The 17035-nt window shown below is 42.4% G+C and overlaps 1 long non-coding RNA gene and 1 pseudogene across 4 annotated transcripts in view; one reads left to right on the top strand and one right to left on the bottom strand.

The window, feature by feature from the left end:
- LOC106999565 (uncharacterized) overlaps nucleotides 1–17035 on the bottom strand; it is a 153464-nt gene that overhangs the window by 80864 nt on the left and 55565 nt on the right. The gene's annotated exons all lie outside the window — the stretch shown is intronic.
- LOC694503 (COP9 signalosome complex subunit 6 pseudogene) lies at nucleotides 15280–16442 on the top strand (annotated as a pseudogene). The gene has a single exon (XR_009860.5). The product of XR_009860.5 is annotated as a COP9 signalosome complex subunit 6 pseudogene (transcript).

Raw genomic sequence — 17035 nt, 5'->3', positions numbered from 1 at the left:
TCTCCTCACTGGGCAGGAGTGCCTGACCTGGTACTTAAGCACAACCACACTGCTCCTGCTTGATCACCTCAATCAGAGGCAGCCCAGCATTCCTCCAAGGAGGAAATCGCCCTAACAGCTCTCAGGCTGGGAAAGGAACAAAGGGTCTAGTCACTATGCTGGCACCTCCAGCACAGCATAGCCACCATACACAGAGGAGTCCAGCCCTTCGTCCCTGGCAACCCCTGACTCCCAGTCTTTACCAGGCAGGGCTCCCGGCTCATGACCACAGAACAATCACCCCACCCACAGCTGAACATACCCACTGGTGGTGGCCCAGAGTTTTTCTGGGAAGAGACTTTCAGAGGCATCCAACAACCCATCTACCAATGCCACAGCAACAGTTCTATCCCTTCTGCTCTTGGTCTGGGGAAGAAACAAAGAGCCTGAAGACTACACCCAAGCTTACAGGACGCCACAGTCACCATATGGAGAGGAGACCAGTCTCCCCTCCCAGTGAGCCTTTGACACCCTTCCCTTGACAGCAGCTCTGCATTTCTCAGAGGCGGAGCTCTGAGAAGTAATTGAAAGGCCTCCTGCCACTGCCTCTGCAGTGGTACTACCCCTGCTACCCTCAGACCAACAAAGGAGAAAAGACTCTAAGTGCATTATCCTTACCTCCAGCAAGCTGCAGTCAACGCAAGGAAAGGAGGCCAGTCCATCCGCCACCCTCTCCTCCTCTGCTCATCACCAGGCAGGGAATCCCTGGCTTGGGCCCACATCACAGACCCCCCATAGTGATTGCACTGAGTGGCTTGCTGACTGCATCTCTCTGGGGGGAAGCCCCCAGGAGACAAGCAAAAGGTCCTCAGCCACAACTACTACTTGGGTCCTTTCCTCTGCTGCCTCTAAGTTGGGGAGGAAACATAAACCCTGAGATCATCCCAGAAATAAGGTGAGCAGGTGAGCAGTCGGGAGTGACAAGCCATGATCTACAGCCAACAATCAAGTGGGAGAGAAGCCCAGACTTACAGAGCATTGACAGGGAGAATGGCTACAACTATGAGGAAATGTAGGGGACCCGCACAACTGAACAAGAGCCTACCTAGCAACTAACCACTACCCCTAAGCACCACCTACTAAATCACAGCCCAAAGCTTCAACACCAAAAATACGTTGCTAACATACACCTCTGTGAAACTAAAGAGAAGAAGTCAGCTACAAATAAAGACCCTACACAAAGCCTCAGCCCTGGGAAAACATCTAGAAAAGAAATCTATTGGCAGTACTCAATCTATAATGTAGTTAAAGGGACACCCACACGCAGAGATGAGAAAGAACCAATGCAAGAACTCCAGCAACTCAAATGGCCAGAGTATCCCATGTCCTCCAAATGACTTCACTAGTTCTCCAACAGGGGTTCTGTATTAGTCTGTTTTCACACTGCTATAAATAACTACCAACACTGTGTCATTTATAAAGAAAAAAGGTTTAATTGACTCACAGTTCTGCATGGCTGTGGAGGCCTCAGGAAACTTACAGTCATGGTAGAAGGAGAAGGAAAAGCAAGCACCTTCCTACAAGGCAGCAGGAGAGACAGAGGGCAAGCGAGGGAAGAGCCAAACACTTTTAAAGCATCAGGTCTCCTGAGAATTCACTCACTATCATGAGAAAAACATGGGGGAAACCACCCCCATGATCCAGTCATCTTCCACCAGGTCCATCCCTCAACATGTGGGGATTACAATTCAAGATGAGATTTGGATGGGGACACAGAGCCAAACCATATTATTCCACCCTTACCCCCTCCCAAATCTCATGTTCTTTTCACATTTCAAAACCAATCATGCCTTCCCAACAGTCCCTCAAAGTCTTAACTCATTCCAGCATTAACTCAAAAGTCCAAGTCCAAAGTTTCGTCTAAGACAAGGCAAGTCACTTTCACTGATAAGCCTGTAAAATCAAAAACGATTTAGTTACTTCCAAGATAAAATAGGGATACAGGCATTGGGTAAATATTCCCATTCCAAATGGGAGAAATTGACCAAAAGAGCACAGGCCCCATGCATGTCTGAAACCCAGCAGAGCAGTCATTAAATATTAAAGTTCTGAAATTATCTCCTTTGACTCCATGCCTCACATCCAGGGCACACTGATGCAAAGTGTGGGTTTCCAGGGCCATAGGCAGCTCTGTCCCTGTGGCTCTGCAGCGTACAACTGCTTTCACAAGCTGGCATTGAGTGCCTGCAGCTTTTCCAGATGTATAGTGCAAGTTGTCAGTTGATCTATGATTCTGGAGTCTGAAGGGCAGTGACCCTCTTTTCATAGCTCCACTAGGCAGTGCCCCAGTGGGGACTCTGTGTGGGGACTCCAACCCCACATTTTCCCTCTGCATTGCCCTAATAGAGGTTCTCCCTGAGGGGTCCACCCCTGAAGTAGACTTCTGCCCGGACATCAAGGCACTTCCATGCATCCCCTGAAATCTAGATGGAGGTTCCCAACCCTAAACTCTTATATTCTGCGCACGCACAAGTCCAACACCACCTGCAAGCCACCAAGGCTTGGGTCTTGCACCCTCTAAAGCAACAGCCTGAGCTGTACCTTGGCCCCTGTCATCCACAGCTGGAGCTGGAACTCCTGGGACACATGGCACGATGTCTCAAGGTTGCACAGAGCAGCAGGGCCTTGTGCCTGGTGCAAAAATAACTATTTTTCCTTCCCAGGCCACCAGGCCTGTGATGAGAGGGTCTGCTATGAAGATCTCTGAAATACCCTGGAGACATTTTTCCCATTGTCTTGGCTATTAACATTGGCTCCTGGTTACTTATTCAAATTTCTGCAGTTGGCTAGAATTTCTCCCCAGAAAATGGGTTTTTCTTTCTATCACATGGTCAGGCTGCAAATTTTCAAAACTTTTATGTTCTGCTTCCCTTTTCGACATGAGTTCCAATTTCAGACCATCCCTTTGTGAACACATATGACTGAACACTTTCAGAAAAAGCCAGATTACACCTTGAATGCTTTGCTGCTTAGAAATTTACTCTGCCAGATACCCTAAATCATCTCTCTTAAGTTCAAAATTCCACAGATCTCTAGGGCTAGAGCAAAATGTTGCCAGTCCTTTGCTAAATAATAGCAAGGGTGACCTTTACTCCAGTTCCCAGTAAGTTCCTCTTTCCCATCTGAGACCACGTCAGCCTAGACTTCATTGTTCATATCACTGTGAGCATTTTGGTCAAAACCATTCAACAAGTCTCCAGGAAATTCCAAACTTTCCCATATCTTCCTACCTTCTTCTGAACCCTCCAAACTGTTCCAACCTCTGCCCATTACCAAGTTCAAAGTTGCTTCCACATTTATAGCAGTGCCCCACTCCCAGTACCAATTTTCTGTATTTGTCTGTTTCCACCCTGCTATAAATAACTACCCAACACTGGGTGGTTTATTTAAAAAAAAAAAAAAAAGAGGTTTAACTGACTTACAGTTCCACATGGCTGGGAGGCCTCAGGAAACTTACAATCATGGCAGAAGGAGAAGGAAAAGTAAGCACCATCTTGCAAGCAGCAGGAGAGAGAGGGAGAGAGTGAGGGAGGGGGGCTGCCAACAACTTTTAAAGCATCAGATCTCATGAGAATAAACACACTATCATGAGAATACACACACTATCATGAGAACAGCACATGGGGGAACCACCCCCATAATCCAATCACTTCCCACAGGTCCCCCCACTCAACATATGGAGATTACATTTCAAGATAACATTTGGATGGAGACACAAAGCCAAATCATATCAGGTTCTTAACCAGGCTAAGTTGGTAGAAATGACAGAAATAAAATTCAGAACATGGATAGGAATAAAGATCATTAAGCTTCAGGAGAATGGCAGAACCCAACCCAAGAAAACTAAGAATCACAATAAAAGGACACAGGAGCTAAATAGCCAGTATAAAAAAGTACCTAACTGATCTAATAGAGCTGGAAAAACACACCACAAGAATTTCACAACGTAATCACAAGTATTACCAGCAGAATAGACCAAACTGAGGAATCTCAGAACTGGAAGACTGGCTCTCTGAAATAAGACAGTCAGACAACAATAAGAAAAAAGAATAAAAAGGAATGAACAAAACCTCCAAGAAATACGGGATTACGTAAAGAGGCCAAATCTATGAATCACTGGCATCCCTGAAAGGGATGGGGAGAAAGCAAACAACTTGGAAATCATATTTTAAGGTATCGTCCATGAAAACTTCCCCAACTTTGCTAGAGAGGCTAAGAGTCAAATATAGAGAACCCCTGAAAGATTCTACACAGTAAGATCATCCCCAAGGCACATAATCATCACATTTTCCAAGGCCAAAATGAAAGAAAGAATATTAAAGGCAGGTAGAGAGAAAGGGCAGGTCATCTACAAAGGGAACCCCACCAGGCTAATAGCAGATCTCTTAGCAGAAACTCTATAAGCCCAAAGAGATTGGGGGCCTATATTCAACATTCTTGAAGAAAAAAAAAATCTTCCACCAATAATTTTGTATCCAGTCAAACTAATTTTCCTAAGCAAAGAAATGAGATCCTTTTCAGGTAACCAAATGCTGATGAAATTCATTGCCAACAGAACCTCCTTACAAGAGATCTTGAAAGGAGCACTAAATATGGAAAGGAAAGACCATTACCAGCCAATACAAAAACACACTTAAGTAAACGGACCAGTACTGTAAAGCAACCACACAAACAAGTCGGCATAATAACCAGCTAACAGCACAATGACAGGATCAAAGTCATACATATCAATACTAACCTCGAATGTAAATGGGTCAAGTATTGCCATTTAAAAGGCAGAGAATGGAAAGCTGGATTGAAAAAAAAAAAAAAAGCAAGGCCTGGCCGGGCGCTGTGGGGACACGCCTGTAATCCTAGCACTTTGGGAGGCTAAGGAGGGTGGATCATGAGGTCAGGAGATCAAGACCACCCTGGCTAACATGGTGAAACCCCATCTCTACTAAAAAAAAATACAAAAAATTAGCCGGGCATGGTGGCGGGTGCCTATAGTCCCAGCTAGTGGGAGGCTGAGGCAGGAGAATAGCGTGAACCTGGGAGGCGGAGCTTGCAGTGAGCGGAGATGTACCACTGCACTCCAGCCTGGGTGACACAGCAAGACTCCGTTTCAAAATTAAAAAAAGACCCAATGGTATGCTGTCTTTAAGAGACTCACCTCACATGCAATGACACTGGAAATAAAGGGATAGAGAAAAATCTACTAAGCAAATGGAAATCAGAAAAGAGCAGGAATTGCATTCCTAATCTCAAAAACCAACAAAGATCAAAAAAGACAAAGAAGGGTATTACATAATGGTAAAGGGTTCAACTCAACAAGAAGACCCAACTATCCTAAATATATATGCACCCAACACAGGAGCATCCAGATTCATTAAGCAAGTTCTTAGAGACCTTCAAAGAGGCTTAGCCTCCCAAACAATAATAGTGGGAGATTTCAACACTCCACTGACAGTATTATACAAATGATTGAAGTAGAAAATTAACAAAGATATTAACAACCTGAACTCAGCACTGGGCCAAATGGATCTGATAGACATCTATGGAACTCTTTACCCCAAAACAACAGAATATACATTTTTATCATTGCCACATAGCACTTACTCTAAAACTGACCACACAATAAAACATAAAACCATCCTCAGGTAATGCAAAAGAACTGAAATCATACCAAACACACTCTTGGACCATAAGACAATAAAGATAGAAGTCCAGACTAACAAAGAACATTCTAAACCATGCAATTAAGGAAAATTAACCTGCTCCTGAATAATTTTTGCATAAATAATGAAATTAAGATAGAAATCAAGAAGATCGTTGAAAATAATGAGAACAAAGATACAACATACCAGAATCTCTGGACACAGCTAAGGCAGTTAGTGTTAAGAGGGAAATTTATAGCACCAAATGCCCACACCAAAAAGTTACAAAGATCTCAAATTAACAACCTAACATCACAACTGAAAGAACCAGAGAAGCAAGAGCAAACAAACCCCAATGCTAGCAGAAGACAAGAAATAACCAAAATCAGGCTGACCTGAAGAAATTGAGATGTGAAAAACTGTTCAAATATTAATAAATCCAGGAGTTGTTTTTTTTTTAAACAAGTAAAATAGATAAGCTGCTAGGTAGACTAAAGAACAAAAGAGAGAAGATACAAATAAACACAACTAGAAACAACAAAGGGGATATTACCACTAACCCCACAAAAATAAATATAACCATCAGAAACTACTGTGAACACCTCTATGCACACAAACTAGAAAATCTAGAAGACACAGATAAACTCCTGGACACATACACCCTCTCAAGACTGAACCAGGAAGATATTGATCCCCTGAACAGACCCGTAATGAACTCCAAAATTGATTCAGTAATAAATAGCCTACCAGCCTAAGAAAGCCCAGGACCAGATGGATTCACAGCCACATTCTAACAGATGTAAAAGAAAAGCTGATACCATTTCTACTGAAATTATTCCAAAAAACCGAGGAGGAGGGGGCCCTCCCAAACTCATTCTGTGATGCCAGCATCATTCTGATACCAGAACCTGGCAGAGACAAAACAAAAAAAGGAAACTTCAGGCCAATATCCTTGATGAACATTGATACAAAAATTTTCAACAAAATGCTTGCAAACTGTATTCAGCAGCACGTCAAAAAGCTAATCCACCATGATCAAGTAGGCTTCACCCCAATATGCAAGTTTGTTTCAACATAGGTGAATCAATAAATGTAACTCATCACATAAATAGAACTAAAGACAAAAACCGTATGATTATCTCAATAAAGGCAGAAAAAGGCTTTCAATAAAATTCAACATTCCTTCATGTTAAAAACTCTCAATAGGCCAGGCAGAGAGGCTCACGCCTGTGATCCCAGCACTTTGGGAGGCCAAAGAAGGGTGATCACTTGAGGTCAGGAGTTTAAGACCAGCCTGGCCAACATGGTGAACCCCCATCTCTACTAGAATACAAAAATTAGCTGGGCATTGTGGCACATGCTTGTAATCCCAGCTACTCAGGAGGCTGAGGCACAAGAATCACTTGAACCTTGGAGGCAGATGTTGCAGTGAGCCAAGATCACACCATTGCACTCCAGCCTGGATGACAGAGTGAGAAAAAACAAAAAACAAAAAAAACCTCCACCTCAATAAATACCTTCAAAAGGTATTGAAGGAACATACCTCGAAAGAGAAAGTCATATATGGCATACCCACAGCCAACATAATACTAAATGGTGAAATGCTGGAAGCATTCCCCTTAAAAACTGGCCCAAGACAAGGATGTCCTCTCTTACCACTACTATTCAACACAGCATTGGAAGTCCTGGCCACAGCAATCAGGAACCAGAAAGAAATAAAACGAATCCATATAGGAAGAGAGGATGTCAAATTATCCCTGTTTACAGATGACATGATTCTATATCTAGAAAACTCCATAGTCTCAGCCCAAAAGCTCCTTTAGCTGATAAACTCCAGCAAAGTTTCAGGTTACAAAATCAACATATAAAAATCACTAGCATTCCTATACACCAAGAACAGCCAAGTTGAGAGCCAAATCAGGAACAAAATCCCATTCACAATTGCCACATGAGAATAAAATACCTACGAATACAGCTAACCAGGAAACAGCAAGTTGAAAAATTTCTACAATGAGAATTACAAAACACTGCTCAAAGAAGTCAGAGATGACACAAACAAATGGAAAAACATTCCATGTTCATGAAGAGGAAGAATCGGTATCATTAAAATGGCCATACTACCCAAAGCAATTTACAGATTCAGTGCTATTCCTATCAAACCACCAATGAAATTCTTCAAAGAACTAAAAACAAACAAACAAAAAAACAAAAACTATTTTAAAATTTACATGGAATAACAAAAGAGCACAAATAGCCAAGGCAATCTTCAGCAAAAAGAATAAAAGTGAAGACATTGCGTTACCCAGTCTCAAACTATACTACAGGGCTACGGTAACAAAAACAGCATGGTTCTGGTACAAAAACAGGCACATAGACAAAATGAACAGAACAGGGAGCTCAGAAATAATGCTGCAAACCTACAACCATCTGATCTTCTTCAAAGCTGATCAAAACAAGCAATGGGAAAAGTGCTCCCTATTCAATAAATGGTGCTGGGATAACTGGCTACCCATATCTGCAAGAAGGGAAACTGGATCCCTTGCACCATATACAAAAATCAACTCCACATGGATTAAAGACATAAATATAAAACCCAAAACTGTAAAAACCATGGAAGACAACCTGGGTAATACCATTCTGGACATAGGAATGGCAAGATTTAATGGTGAAGACACCAAACGCAATCACAACAAAAGCAAAAATTGACAAATGGGATCTAACTAAACTTAAGAGCTTCTGTGCAGCAAATGGACTATCAACAGAGTAAACAGACATCTTACAGAATGGGAGAAAATATTTGCAAAAGCCTAATATCCAGCATCTGTAAGGAACTTAAACAAATTACAAGAAAAAAAAAATATTCCATTAAAAAGTGGGTAAAGGGTGTGAACAGACACTTTCCAAAAGACATAGGCAGGGGACAGTGACTCACACCTGTAATCCCAGCAATTTGGGAGGCCCAGGCGGGTGGATCATTTGAGGTCAGGAGTTCCAGACCAGCCTGGCCAACATGGTGAAACCGCGTCTCTACTAAAAATACAAAAATTAGCTGGTCATGGTGGTACATGCCTGTAGTCCCAGCTACTTGGGAGGTGAAGACAGGAGAATCGCCTAAGTCTGGGAGGTGGAGGTTGCAGTGAGCTGAGATCATGCCACTGTACTCCAGCCTAAGTGACAGAGTAAAACTCTATCTTAAAAAAAAAAAAAAAGACATATATGTGGCCAACAAACATGAAAAGAAGCTCAATATCACTGATCATTAGAGAAATGTAAATCAAAACCATCAGTTTTGATTGGTGAGATACCATCTCCTACCAGTCAGAATGGCTATTAAAAAGTGAAAAAAATAACAGATGCTAGGGAGGTTGCAGAGAAAGGGGAACACTTATACACTGTTGGTGGGAGTGTAAATTAGTTCTACCATTGTGGAAAGCAGTGTGGGAATTCCTCAAAGAGTTAAAAACAGAACTACCTTGCGACCCAGCAATCCAATTACTGGGTATATACCCAAACAATACAAATCATTCGGCTGGGCGCGGTGGCTCAAGCCTGTAATCCCAGCACTTTGGGAGGCCGAGACGGGCGGATCACGAGGTCAGGAGATCGAGACCATCCTGGCTAACACGGTGAAACCCCGCCTCTACTAAAAAATGCAAAAAACTAGCTGGGCGAGGTGGCGGGCACCTGTAGTCCCAGCTACATGGGAGGCTGAGGCAGAAGAATGGTGAAAACCTGGGAGGCAGAGCTTGCAGTGAGCTGAGATCTGGCCACTGCACTCCAGCCCGGGTGACAGAGCAAGACTCCGTCTCAAAAAAAAAAAAAAAAAAAAAGAATACAAATCATACAAATCATTCTACCATAAAGACACATGTATGCATATGCTCACTGCAACTTCACAATAGCAAAGACTTAGAATCAATCTAAATGCCCATCAATGACAGATTGAAAAAAGAATATGTGATACATATATACCACGGAATACTATGCAGCCATAAGAAAGAATGAGATTATATCTTTTGTGGGATATAGATGGAGCTAGAGGCCATCATCCTTAGCAAACTAACACAGGAACAGAAAACCAAACAACACATGTTCTCACTTACAAGTGGAAGCTAAATGATAAGAACTCATGAACACAAAGAGGATAACAACTGACACTAAGGCCTACTTGAGGCTCGAGGGTGGGAGGAGGGAGAGGGTGAGAAAAAAATATCTATTGGTACCAGGCTTAGTACCTCGATAATGAAATAATTTGTAAAACAAACTCCTGTGACACGAGTTTGCCTATATAATAAACCTACACATGTACCTCTAAACCTAAAATAAAAGTTTAAACATTTAAAAATAAAAATAAAAGGACTGCATTTCCCAGTCTCCTTTGCAGTTATGTATGACCATGTGACTCAGATCTAGTCAAAGAAGACAAGCAGAAGTAAAATATGCCTCCCAGGGGACACTAGACAATGTCTGGAGTCATTTTTCATTGTCACAACTGGGGACAGGGAGGTGACATTCCTGGCACCTATCAAGTAGAGGCCAGGGATGCTGCTAAACATCCTATAATGCACAGGACATCTCCCACAACAAAGAATTATCTGGTCGAAAATATCAGTAGTCTGATGGTCAGAAACCCTGACTTAAAAGGGAAAGATACGTCCACTCCCTTCTTTTTCCCTTCTGTCAGGTTGGAATTGGGACATAGGAGTGATCCATATTGGGCCACAGAGAGAGAAGCAACATCCTGGAGATGACAGAGCAAAACAGCAGGCTGGTGCCTCATAACTTCATAGTGCAGAGTCACCCTATCATCTCAGGCTTTAAATGGGAGTGAAATAAACTTCTATCTTGTCTAATCTACTGGTATTTTGAGTCTCTATTTTATGCACCTGAAGCTATATCCTAACCAACAGAGAAGCTAAACTTGACTAAGAGTCCTTTCAGGTGGACTGCCAAAAAAGAATGGATTTAAAAATCACAGGGGACAGAAATCTCTTCTTTACTATTTAGCCTCCATTTCCCCATGTATCTAATAGCAGAACTTCCTTTACGGAAATCCTCCCAGCCTTCTTCCCTGCCATGTTGTTTGGATGGGAATGACTCCGATAACCACCCCCACAGTGGACCGTGATTGACTTAAGCAAAACCAAAACTCTTTGGCCATGGTAACTGACTCTGAGAAAGACTTGCACTGTTCCACTGGATCTTTCAGATGAAGATGTGGCACTTGGAAATGCTGCAGCCATCTTGTCTCATTAGGGAAGCAGCCCAATGATAAAGCTGGCATCACAAAGGAAGAAAGAGTTGAAAGATGATGAGAACCCCATCATTTGATCCCCCAGATCAAACTGCATCTATGATAAGCCCTTCCTCTGGCTCTTTCAAATACATGAGCCAATAAATGTTTTACTTACACAATTTTTTTTTTTTTTTGAGACGGAGTCTCCCTCTGTCACCCAGGCTGGAGTGCAGTGGCACGATCTTGGCTCACTGCAACCTCTGCCTCCAGGGTTCAAGCGATTCTCCCACCTCAGCCTCCCGAGTAGCTGGGATTACAGGCACGCTCCACCACACCTGGTTAATTTTTGTATTTTTAGTAGAAACGGGGTTTCACCATGTTAGCCAGGCTGCTCCCGATCTCCTGACCTCGTACTTACACAAATTTTTGTTAGGTATTCTGTCAGTTGCAACTGAAAGAATCCTAACAGGTACAGAGAGTTTTATGGTTTAAAAAAAAAAAAAAATCTGACAGGAGAAGGATCTGACAGAAGAAGTTTCACTTCTAGGACCTTTATATTTCGCTCAAGGATTAGGACATCATCTGCAAGATTCCTGTGGCAAGAAAACAATGAGAATAGAAGTTCTGCCATTGTCTGATATATATGTGCTAGGGGAAGTGGATGTCAAGAGATTCAAATCGTTCATATTTCTTAGTATAATATATATCCCTTAGACTTTAGAAGTAGCATTTTTTTTTTTTTTTTTTTTTGAGACGGAGTCTCGCTCTGTCGCCCAGGCTGGAGTGCAGTGGCGCGATCTCGGCTCACTGCAAGCTCCACCTCCCGGGTTCACGCCATTCTCCTGCCTCAGCCTCCCGGGTAGCTGGGACTACAGGTGCCTGCCACCACGCCCAGCTAATTTTTTTGTATTTTTAGTAGAGATGGGGTTTCACTGTGTTAGCCAGGATGGTCTCGATCTCCTGACCTCGTGATCCGCCCACCTCGGCCTCCCAAAGTGCTGGTATTACAGGCGTGAGCCACCGTGCCCGGCCAGAAGTAGCATTATTGCTCTCACACAATACACCAGCTTCTCATCACCATACTTAACTTACCCGGTATTCAAATCATCAAGCTGGAGGGGGATTCTACTTTTCCTTCCTGTTGTTTTTCTCAGTAATTCATTGTTAGCGAAGGCCAGATATGTCTAGCAATTATTATGATTATATTCAATTGCTCAGTTTCCTTAGGAATCCATCATAAACTATCAGTTCTAGATACACAGAAATTTGCATTAATGTTTCTTAAACTTCCACTTCACTTGCCTGTTTCTTATTCCTGGGTTTCATATTGCTATCTTTCTTAACCATTGCCCCGGAATCTAGTTTGTGCTGAACTAGATACCAGCTTCAAAGGAATTCTCAGAAACAACACATGCTTTCAAGACTCAAAGCAATATTACTCTGATAGAATGTCAGAAAGGAGCTATGGCAGATGATGTTGGCAAATGTTTTCAGGCTAGAGGTCGTCTTCACTATTCAAATCAGATGACAAATACATTTGTCTCAATGACAATTAGAAGTTTTAGTTATTTTTGTCCTGTATTTTATAAGTAATATTCAGCCTCTGTGGTTGTTCTTGATCTTATATTTTATTGATCTTGTATTATAGTCGATTTTTTTTTGAGACAGAGTCTCGCTCTGTCATCCAGATTGGAGTGCAGTGGTGCGATCTTGGTTCACTACAACCTCCGCCTCCCAGGTTCAAGCGATTCTCCTGCCTCAGCCTCCCGAGTAGCTGGGACTACAGGTGCCCGCTACCACACCCAGCTAATTTTTGTAATTTTAGTAGATACAGGGTTTCACCATATTGGCCAGGCTGGTCTCAAACTCCTGAGTTTGTGATCTGCCCACCTTAGCCTCCCAAAGTGCTGGGATTACAGCTGTGAGCCACCATGCCTGGCTGATGCTCCTGATTTTAATGTATGAAGACCATGTTACCCCAGATCTAACTTGCATGCAATTTAATAGCTGTGTAACCCAGGAAAACATATCTAACCTCTCTGTGCCCTAATTTCCTTCTCTTTAAAATGAAAAGAAATGCAAATTATGGTATTGCATATTCTGATAATTGCCATATTTCAATTCAAAGTATAATGCCTTAAACACCAACAATTCTGAAATATTAGGAATCCACTACACAAATGATTGCTTGCAAAAAAAAAAAAAAAAAAAAACAAGAAAGGAAGGAAGGAAGGGAGGGAGGGAGGGAGGGAGGGAGGGGGGGAAGGGAGGGAGGGAGGGGGGGGAGGGAGGGAGGGAAGGAAGGGAAGGGATTAATTGCTAAGACTTGAGGCCAGAGTTGCAAATGGATAAACTTTACACATTTCACACATCAGATATTCTATGAAACTAGCTACTACATTGTCCATAAGCAATTCAAGTGAAGATTTCTAACCTAGCAGAACATCTACCTTGAGATATCTGTTGAACTACACTAACTCTTGCCTCAGGGCCTTTGGACGCAATGTTCCGTTTACTTTGAATATTCTAGCACCTCTTGTTGCCCTCCTATTACCCATATATACCATAAGACCTGAAATATTTCCTACAGTTTCCCATGGCAATGAAAGGATCAGCTGTCAGTCTACATACCACCTTTTGTGGAAAATCTTCATACCACCTTTTGTGGAAAATCTTCCCTAACCCCCACCCGCCCTACCCAATCCAACCATACCACAGTTCCCTATTCTTCCCAGTTATAGCCATTACCAATATGGATTTAAATTTTCTATTTACTATTTACTTACACAGAGTATAAGTTCCAGAAAGACATATCTGTTGTTTGCAGATATGAAGTGCTCAATAAACACTTGTTGAAAGAAGGGAGGGAAAGAAACATAGTTGGATAGTTGGATAGTAGGAAGGATTAATAGATAGGTATGGTTAGTCTCTTCATGGATGTCCTTTGCAAATCTGAAAGCTGACAGACCCACCTACGATTGCAAGGCATTTTTAGTTTTTCAAAGTATTTCACATCCATGATTTTATAATACCTTTCTGAGTGAATAAAGAAACAAGAGAAGATCTTGCTCTTAAAATATGAGTATAAAGACTGTTAAAAGATTAGAAAGTGCAGAGTTTAAAGTGACATAAGAAAACCTAACTAGAGGGGAAATCTGTTTCTGAAATCTCACTCTGTACTCTTTTTGTTCATCTACACTATTCTCAAGGTGATATTGGCAATATTTTCAGGCAAAGTCTTCTTAATCACTCAAATCAGATGATGAATATGTTCATCTCAATGATAAATGTTTTAGCTGCCTTGTTGTCCTGTATTTTATAGGTACTACTCCACCTCTGTGGTTGAAGATCAAGGGCTCAAGTACTGAGAAAGGCCACCAAGAACCCAAGCAGTGTGACTCTTTTTTTTTTTTTTTTTTTTTTTGAGACAGAGTCTTGCTCTGTCGCCCAGGCTAGAGTGCAGTGGCGCCATCTCAGCTCACTGCAAGCTCCGCCTCCCAGGTTCACACCATTCTCTTGCCTCAACCTCCTGAGTAGCTGGGACTACAGGCCCCTGCCACCATGCCCAGCTAATTTTTTTGTATTTTTAGTAGAGACAGGGTTTCACCATGTTAGTCAGGATGGTCTCGATCTCCTGACCTCGTGATCCGCCCGCCTCAGCCTCCGAAAGTGCCAAGATTACAGGCGTGAGTCACTGCACCTGGCCTAGCAGTGTGACTCTTAATACAAAAAACAATAAATTAATCTACTGCCATCCTAAAATCTTCAAACGTTTGCATTAGTAAGAATAAAGATACACTCAACTATGTTATCAAAAAAATTAAGTTAATTGAATATGACCCACCTGCAAACTAATATGATTGTGTGTACTGTGCACAATGGTCATGTGTTTTGCATATTGTTGTTTTCAAGGGGACTATGATTGCAATTTTGATTAATTGGACTAGTTCTTGAACTTAGGATCAAACTGAAAGCTGTATAATTCTTAGGCCCATTTAATGTCCTTTACATACTTTCATTGGAGGTCTTGAAAATCATTTTCAAAAACTGAAATTAGTTTTTGTCCTAATCCCCTAGAGACCAATGCAGTGAAATTCATCATGCCATGATGATTCAAAATGCTGAAATGACTCATGATATAATTAGAGATTTTTTTTATCCAAGTCAAACCTATGAACTACATCTAAAACTGGTTCACTTTAAAGTATCCCAAACAAACTTAGCAGCTTATACAAAGACATAGTAGGAGAGAACAAGGAATACTATGGGAACTGCAGGAAAACCAATGTGGCGAAAACACATGTAACAAAACGAAGAAACTTTTACTCTTTTGGCAACTAGTACAAGAATTCCTCTAAGAATATAACACCATATTTTAAAGAAATATTTTAGGGGCGCGGGGAAAATGGCGGCGGCGGCGGCGGCTGCAGCTACAAACGGGACCAGAGGGAGCAGCGGGATGGAGGTGGATGCAGCAGTAGTTCCCAGCGTGATGCCCTCTGGAGTGACTGGGAGTGTTTCCGTCGCTCTCCATCCCCTTGTCATTCTCAACATCTCTGACTACTGGATCTGCATGCGCTCCCAGGAGGGGCGGCCTGTGCAAGTGACTGGGGCTTTGATTGGCAAGCAGGAAGGCCGAAATATCGAGGTGATGAACTACTTTGAGCTGCTGTCCCACACCGTGGAAGAGAAGATTATCATTGACAAGGAATATTATTACACCAAGGAGGAGCAGTTTAAACAGGTGTTCAAGGAGCTGGAGTTTCTGGGTTAGTATACCACAGGGGGGCCACCTGACCCCTCGGACATCCACGTCCATAAGCAGGTGTGTGAGATCATCGAGAGCCCCCTCTTTCTGAAGCTGAACCCTATGACCAAGCACACAGATCTTCCTGTCAGCGTTTTTGAGTCTGCCATCGATATAATCAAGGGAGAGGCCACAATGCTGTTTGCTGAGCTGACCTACACTCTGGCCACAGAGGAAGCGGGAACGCATTGGTGTAGACCACGTAGCCCGAATGACAGCAACAGGCAGTGGAGAGAACTCCACTGTGGCCGAACACCTGATAGCACAGCACAGCGCCATCAAGATGCTGCACAGCCGCGTCAAGCTCATCTTGGAGTATGTCAAGGCCTCTGAAGCAGGAGAGGTCCCCTTTAATCATGAGATCCTGCGGGAGGCCTATGCTCTGTGTCACTGCCTTCCGGTGCTCAGCACAGACAAGTTCAAGACAGATTTTTATGATCAATGCAACGACGTGGGGCTCATGGCCTACCTCGGCACCATCACCAAAACGTGTAACACCATGAACCAGTTTGTGAACAAGTTCAACGTCCTCTACGATCGACAAGGCATAGGCAGGCGAATGCGCAGGCTCTTCTTCTGATGAGGGTACTTGAAGGGGTGATGGACAGGGGTCAGGCAACTGTACCAAAGGGGAGGGCGCTACACTTCATTGAGAGAAATCGCTGTCATTAATAATAAAGGGGAGCAGCCCCTGAGCACCCCTAAAAAATTTTAAAAAAAGAAATACTTTAATAAACTACATGGGATGAGAGACAAGATCTTAAGGGACATAGTCAAGCTAAAAATAATGGTAACTAAACAAGAATGGAATCTGGAAGTAGAAGAACACTTTGTTTTGGTGAGCCCTTTGATGGAGTTGGGTAAAGCCAAATTGCTCAGTACAATAAAGAGATGAATGTAAAAAACTTGGAGTGAGGATAGGGGCTGGATGCAAAAAGGCTGTATGCCTTGGGAAGAAGATAAAGACAAAAACAGTCCTTGAAGTGCCACAGCTAAGAAAAAGCTTTGGGGGAAAAAAATCTCAAATGGTTATTACTATACCAAGTATAATAAAATATCTCCCTCATCTCACCATAAATTCCCTATTTCTCACTAAGACTTTTATAAATGTGGGTTTGGGAAAGATAATGTGATGACATGCAAGAGTTCTATGTCTATGAGGGTGTAATATTTTTAAAAATAATGGACAGGGAACAGCTGGCATCTGAGCTTACATACAGTGTATGAGGAAAGTGATAAGGGATGAGTCTGGAGGAATGAGCAGGACAATTTTATGAGGGGCTATGAGAGCAATCTTAAAAATTGTGCACCTTATCC

This window comes from Macaca mulatta, chromosome 1, assembly GCF_049350105.2.
Source record: "Macaca mulatta isolate MMU2019108-1 chromosome 1, T2T-MMU8v2.0, whole genome shotgun sequence".
Taxonomy (NCBI): domain Eukaryota; kingdom Metazoa; phylum Chordata; class Mammalia; order Primates; family Cercopithecidae; genus Macaca; species Macaca mulatta.
The sequence above is the reverse complement of the archived record's forward strand: the minus strand, read 5'-3'. Positions and strand labels throughout refer to the sequence as shown.